At 50.1% G+C, this 7,500-nt stretch overlaps 1 non-coding gene across 1 annotated transcript; it reads left to right on the top strand.

The window, feature by feature from the left end:
- The first annotated feature begins 6,208 nt into the window (after positions 1–6,208).
- LOC143175582 (5.8S ribosomal RNA) lies at positions 6,209–6,363 on the top strand. Its single transcript, XR_013000307.1, has one exon. It is a non-coding gene; the product is annotated as a 5.8S ribosomal RNA (ribosomal RNA).
- The last annotated feature ends 1,137 nt before the right edge of the window (positions 6,364–7,500 follow it).

Here is a 7,500-nt window from a genome sequence, read left to right as displayed (position 1 = left end):
TTGAACAAGGCGCATAGAGCCCGCCGAACCACGATTTCCGTGCGTCTTACATCTTTCGACGATGGGACGATCCACGCGAAGAGTTGTTTCGTGCTCGCGCGAGGTGCGATAGCGTCGATTCGCTTTTCTGTACGGGGAGAAATAGAACGATGAGTTGACTTATCGGGTCTTCGTTGGAATTACCGTCGCTGGCATTGTAAACTCCAGATGACCTTGTGATTCCTTCGTCGGGCACTGGTAAAGGGTGGCGATGATTCGTTCTATAATAGAAATACCCGTCGTAGCGATTCGGCCGAGACACCCGCCACGAAACACTCTCTCGTCGTGGAATCCCCGCGTCGGAGAGTAAAACGCGCGAAGGCTTACTATGAGAGAAGAAATAGTATATGCCGGTGGTTCGCGTGTGTAGGCTCTATACGAAATTGCGATTCAAGAGAGTAGGAAAAGACGCGATGAACCACGATTTCCGTGCGTCTTACGTCTCTCGACGATGGGACGATCCACGCGAAGAGTTGTTACGTGCTCGCGCGAGGTGCGATAGCGTCGATTCGCTTTTCTGTACGGGGAGAAATAGAACGATGAGCTGACTTATCGGGTCTTCGTTGGAATTACCGTCGCTGGCATTGTAAACTCCAGATGACCTTGTGATTCCTTCGTCGGGCACTGGTAAAGGGTGGCGATGATTCGTTCTATAATAGAAATACCCGTCGTAGCGTTTCGGCCTAGTCACCCGCCACGAAACACTCTCTCGTCGTGGAATCCCCGCGTCGGAGAGTAAAACGCCGAAGGCTTACTTATGAAACTTACGTCTCTCGACGATGGGACGATCCACGCGAAGAGTTGTTACGTGCACGCGTATGGTGCGATTGCGTCGATTCGCTTTTCTGTACGGGGAGCAATAGAACGTTGAGTTGACTTATCGGGTCTTCGTTGGAATTACCGTCGCTGGCATTGTAAACTCCAGATGACCTTGTGATTCCTTCGTCGGGCACTGGTAAAGGGTGGCGATGATGCGTTCTATAATAGAAATACCCGTCGTAGCGTTTCTTCCGAGTCAACCCGCTCACGAAACACTCTCTCGTCGTGGAATCCCCGCGTCGGAGAGTAAAACGCGAATTCATAGTATGGAAACTTACGTCTCTCGACGATGGGACGATCCACGCGAAGAGTTGTTACGTGCACGCGTATGGTGCGATTGCGTCGATTCGCTTTTCTGTACGGGGAGTAATAGAACGTTGAGTTGACTTATCGGGTCTTCGTTGGAATTACCGTCGCTGGCATTGTAAACTCCAGATGACCTTGTGATTCCTTCGTCGGGCACTGGTAAAGGGTGGCGATGATGCGTTCTATAATAGAAATACCCGTCGTAGCGTTTCTTCCGAGTCAACCCGCTCACGAAACTCTCTCTCGTCGTGGAATCCCCGCGTCGGAGAGTAAAACGCGAATTCATACTATGAAAACTTACGTCTCTCGACGATGGGACGATCCACGCGAAGAGTTGTTTACGTGCACGCGTATGGTGCGATTGCGTCGATTCGCTTTTCTGTACGGGGAGAAATAGAACGTTGAGTTGACTTATCGGGTCTTCGTTGGAATTACCGTCGCTGGCATTGTAAACTCCAGATGACCTTGTGATTCCTTCGTCGGGCACTGGTAAAGGGTGGCGATGATGCGTTCTATAATAGAAATACCCGTCGTAGCGTTTCTTCCGAGTCAACCCGCTCACGAAACTCTCTCTCTCGTCGTGGAATCCCCGCGTCGGAGAGTAAAACGCCGAAGGCTTACTATGAAACTTACGTCTCTCGACGATGGGACGATCCACGCGAAGAGTTGTTACGTGCACGCGTATGGTGCGATTGCGTCGATTCGCTTTTCTGTACGGGGAGTAATAGAACGTTGAGTTGACTTATCGGGTCTTCGTTGGAATTACCGTCGCTGGCATTGTAAACTCCAGATGACCTTGTGATTCCTTCGTCGGGCACTGGTAAAGGGTGGCGATGATTCGTTCTATAATAGAAATACCCGTCGTAGCGTTTCTTCCGAGTCAACCCGCTCACGAAACTCTCTCTCGTCGTGGAATCCCCGCGTCGGAGAGTAAAACGCGAATTCATAGTATGGAAACTTACGTCTCTCGACGATGGGACGATCCACGCGAAGAGTTGTTACGTGCACGCGTATGGTGCGATTGCGTCGATTCGCTTTTCTGTACGGGGAGCAATAGAACGTTGAGTTGACTTATCGGGTCTTCGTTGGAATTACCGTCGCTGGCATTGTAAACTCCAGATGACCTTGTGATTCCTTCGTCGGGCACTGGTAAAGGGTGGCGATGATTCGTTCTATAATAGAAATACCCGTCGTAGCGTTTCTTCCGAGTCAACCCGCTCACGAAACTCTCTCTCGTCGTGGAATCCCCGCGTCGGAGAGTAAAACGCGAATTCATACTATGAAAACTTACGTCTCTCGACGATGGGACGATCCACGCGAAGAGTTGTTTACGTGCACGCGTATGGTGCGATTGCGTCGATTCGCTTTTCTGTACGGGGAGAAATAGAACGTTGAGTTGACTTATCGGGTCTTCGTTGGAATTACCGTCGCTGGCATTGTAAACTCCAGATGACCTTGTGATTCCTTCGTCGGGCACTGGTAAAGGGTGGCGATGATGCGTTCTACAATAGAAATACCCGTCGTAGCGTTTCTTCCGAGTCAACCCGCTCACGAAACTCTCTCTCGTCGTGGAATCCCCGCGTCGGAGGGTAAAACGCGATATATAATAGTATATGCCAGTGGTTCGCGCGCGTCGTCTCTGAGATACGCGGTCGACAGAGTTCCGAAAACACGTGATGTGCCACGATTTCCGTGCGTCTTACATCTTTCGACGATGGGACGATCCACGCGAAGAGAACGTTCGTGCTTGCGTGAGGTGCAACAGCGTCGATTCGCTTTTCTGTACGGGGAGAAATAGAACGTTGAGTTGACTTATCGGGTCTTCGTTGGAATTACCGTCGCTGGCATTGTAAACTCCAGATGACCTTGTGATTCCTTCGTCGGGCACTGGTAAAGGGTGGCGATGATTCGTTCTATAATAGTAATACCCGTCGTAGCGTTTCGACCGATGTCACCCGCCACGAAAGTCTCTCTCGACGTGGAAACCCCGCGCCGAAGAGTAAACGCGAAGGCTTACCATACGAAAGAAAACGGTATTATACGCCTGTGGTATGTGCGTCTCGGCTCTGTGATACGCGATCGGCAGAGTTACAAAAAAACGTTGATGGGCCACGATTTCCGTGCGTCTTACATCTTTCGACGATGGGACGATCCACGCGAAGAGTAGTTACGTGCTCGCGCGAGGTGCGATAGCGTCGATTCGCTTTTCTGTACGGGGAGAAATAGAACGATGAGTTGACTTATCGGGTCTTCGTTGGAATTACCGTCGCTGGCATTGTAAACTCCAGATGACCTTGTGATTCCTTCGTCGGGCACTGGTAAAGGGTGGCGATGATTCGTTCTATAATAGAAATACCCGTCGTAGCGATTCGGCCGAGTCACCCGCCACGAAACTCTCTCTCGTCGTGGAATCCCCATGTCGGAGAGTAAAACGCGAAGGCTAACTATATAAGAAATATATAGTATTATTTATGCCTGTGGTTCTCCGTTTGCCCTACTCTCAGATACGCGACTCGGAGAGTTACGAATAATCGTGATGGACCACGATTTCTGTACGTCTTACATCTTTCGACGATGGGACGATCCACGCGAAGAGATCATTCCTGCTTGCGTGAGGTGCGATAGCGCCGATTCGCTTTTCTGTACGGGGAGAAATAGAACGATGAGTTGACTTATCGGGTCTTCGTTGGAATTACCGTCGCTGGCATTGTAAACTCCAGATGACCTTGTGATTCCTTCGTCGGGCACTGGTAAAGGGTGGCGATGATTCGTTCTATAATAGAAATACCCGTCGTAGCGATTCGGCCGTGTCACCCGCCACGAAAATCTCTCTCGTCGTGGAATCCCCGCGTCGTAGAGTAAACGCGAAGGCTTGCTATAGAAGACTATAGTTTATACGCCTGTGGTTCACCGGTTGCCTGCTCTCCGGGGTACGCGATCGCGCAGGAGTTACGGAAGAACTTGATGGGCCACGATCTCCAAGCGGCTATATCTTTCGACGATGGGACGATTCACGCGAAGAGAACGTTCGTGCATGCGTGAGGTGCGATAGCGTTGATTCGCTTGTCTGTACGGGGAGAAATAGAACGATGAGTTGACTTATCGGGTCTTCGTTGGAATTACCGTCGCTGGCATTGTAAACTCCAGATGACCTTGTGATTCCTTCGTCGGGCACTGGTAAAGGGTGGCGATGATTCGTTCTATAATAGAAATACCCGTCGTAGCGTTTCGACCGATGTCACCCGCCACGAAATTCTCTCTCGTCGTGGAATCCCCGCGTCGGAGAGTAACCGCCGAAGGCTTGCTATAGAAGACTATAGTTTATACGCCTGTGGTTCACCGGTTGCCGGCTCTCCGGGGCACGCGAAGGTTACGGAGGGACGTGAAGCGCCCGAGCAATGAAACGTCCGCAGGAGGAAACGAGCAACCGCCGAACATTGTTTCGCGACGTTTCCATAATGTATTGTCGTTTCGCTCGCATCCCGCTTCTTTCCCCTAGTTTCCTCGACGCGTAGTTTCGCAGCCTTAGTGGACGAATCATTCTCGATTCGAGGAAAGATATGCAGTGGGGCGTGCAATGAGCCCGCCAGAGACCACGATCTCCAATGCGTCTTTACATCTTTGGACGATGGGACGATCCACGCGAAGAGAACGTTCGTGCTTGCGCGAGGTGCATTAGCGTCGATTCGCTTTTCTGTACGGGGAGAAATAGAACGATGAGTTGACTTATCGGGTCTTCGTTGGAATTACCGTCGCTGGCATTGTAAACTCCAGATGACCTTGTGATTCCTTCGTCGGGCACTGGTAAAGGGTGGCGATGATTCGTTCTATAATAGAAATACCCGTCGTAGCGATTCGGCCGAGTCACCCGCCACGAAACTGTCTCTCTTTCGTCGTGGAAACCCCGCGTCGGAGAGTAAAACGCGCGAAGGCTGTGACTGTAACATATATATATATATATACACAGTATACAATGCCTGTGGTTTTTGCGCGTGTCGGCTCTTCGGTATACGCGATCGGCCAGAGTTACGGAGGGACGGTGAAGCGCACGAGAAATTGAAACGGCCGCACGATTGGAACCGAGCAACCGTCGAACATTGTTTCGCGACGTTTCCATAATGCGTTTTCGTTTCGCTCGCATACCGCTTCTTTTCCCCTAGTCTCTGAGACGCGTTTTCGAGCCGTTCTTCTACTATCGATTCTCGTAGAGAGAAGGGACCGGGTAGTCTGGAAGTGGAACCCGCATCTTGCGTGTACCGTACACGGAATTGAGAGGACCGGCCGTGAAGCTCGTTTTAAAGCCGTGCGTCTGACACCCAACTCTTGCGCGCCAATTTCGCGGCAAGAGATAATATGGGACGAATGACCGGCAAAGAGCCAGCTGTGAAGTCTGTTTTTTTAATCGAATCCGTGGACGTGTGTATGCCGTAGCGTCGCTCGTCGTGTTCGTTCATGGTCGTTCCGAGAGAAAGAACGAAAGCGGTAACGAAGGGACCGGCCGTGAAGCTCGTTTTAAAGCCGCGCGTCTGACACCCAACTCTTGCGCGCCAATTTCGCGGCAAGAGATAACATGGGACGAATGACCGGCAAAGAGCCAGCTGTGAAGTCTTTTTTCATTATTTGCTTTCAATCGATCGATCGGTACGATTCGTGCAACGTTTCGCGCGATGCGACGCGAAAACATGCGCGCAACAATAGATGCGTCTGATCGGAAGAACGCGAGGGTCGACTGCACGCGATGGATTCAGTATCGGGTAGGATACAAAATATATCCCCGTCGTTTCCACGCGTGCGAGTCTTCTGCGTCTTTCGCGGGTTTTTGAATGCACTATACGCCCGGAACGTCGAGAAATATATACATATTACTTGAACGTTTTTCGTCTCGAAAGGCTTCGGTGTCGTCTCCAAGGCGACGCCTGAATCTCCTTCGCGCGCTGGTCGGAGATTCAGGTATCAACTTTTATCTTCTCTTTGAAAGAAGAGAGATATTAGGTCGAACAAGTGAGAATAAAATTATATATGTGAAATATAAAATTTATACGATTACCCTGAACGGTGGATCACTTGGCTCGTGGGTCGATGAAGAACGCAGCTAATTGCGCGTCAACGTGTGAACTGCAGGACACATGAACATCGACATTTCGAACGCACATTGCGGTCCACGGATACAATTCCTGGACCACGCCTGGCTGAGGGTCGTTTACGTACCATACACTGCTTGCGTAGCTCTGTCAAATCCCCGCCGTCGTTCACCTCTTCGGATCGAACGTTTTTTTACCGAAGGGCGCAAAGAACGTCTCTGAGTCGGGTTAAGAGAAGGATGCTACGTACGAGCGAACGATGGGTGTCTCGTCGGCGTTTGTCGCGGACACGCGAAAATTCTGTGAATTTCACGGACAGTGTACGTTCTAGTTGTTGCAAAACGATCGGAATCGTTTGTATGGACTCGCGTGAGTGTTCGCGGCGTCGTGCGTCGTTCAATTACGACCGCCCGCGGATACCGCTCCACTGCGATATGGATCTGAGCGACAACTTTTTCGGCTGTTCGTGAGATGAACGGTTTCGTGTGTTTAGAAAAATTTTTTTTCCCGCGCTCCCGACGTCACCTGAAATGATGCGTCAGAGGTGAAAGAAAATATTAAGAAGTCGAGAGAGAGAGACTACACACGTTTTATTCATATTTTGTATACCGTGCGTGAGACGGATGTGCACGACACGTCGTATGTCGGTATATTACCGACTGGCCCCAGGGAGATTGTTTTCTTCCTCTCTTACGAATGAGATGTACGTTTCGGAGGATCGTCGTTACCGAAACACACGGCAAAACGAGACTTCTCGCAGCAGAACCTTTATACACAATACACATCGACTCTTTTTACCCCGAGAGAGAGAGAAAAGGTGTATTTCTTTTTTTTATTTTTCGAATTCGACGCACGAACGCTTTGACGACTGGAGAAAAACACGGTGTGTGTTAAAATCGTGCGGGACGAGCATGCGTATTCGTAACGGGTCGAATAGTTCTTATTCCCCGTCGTCGCGTGTCCTCGCTGGACCACCACCGTGCGCTTCCGCCACGTTCAGTTGAATTTCGAAATATATATATATAAAAAGAATCACCATATACTCTCTTTCGGGAGGTGTATTTTTATCGGTTTCTGCTATAGAGAAGAGACGGAGATCGTGTTGTGAGGTGTAACGTTTCTGTATCCCCGTTTCGGAGGATCGTCGTTATCGGCGGAACACACGTCAAAACGAGACTTCTCGCAGAACCTTTATACACAATACACATCGACTCTTTTACCCCGAGAGAGAGAAAAGGTGTTTTTCTTTTTTTTT

The sequence above is a fragment of the Nomia melanderi genome, unplaced genomic scaffold, assembly GCF_051020985.1.
Source record: "Nomia melanderi isolate GNS246 unplaced genomic scaffold, iyNomMela1 scaffold0136, whole genome shotgun sequence".
NCBI classification, from domain to species: domain Eukaryota; kingdom Metazoa; phylum Arthropoda; class Insecta; order Hymenoptera; family Halictidae; genus Nomia; species Nomia melanderi.
This window is presented reverse-complemented; position numbering and strand designations above follow the sequence as displayed.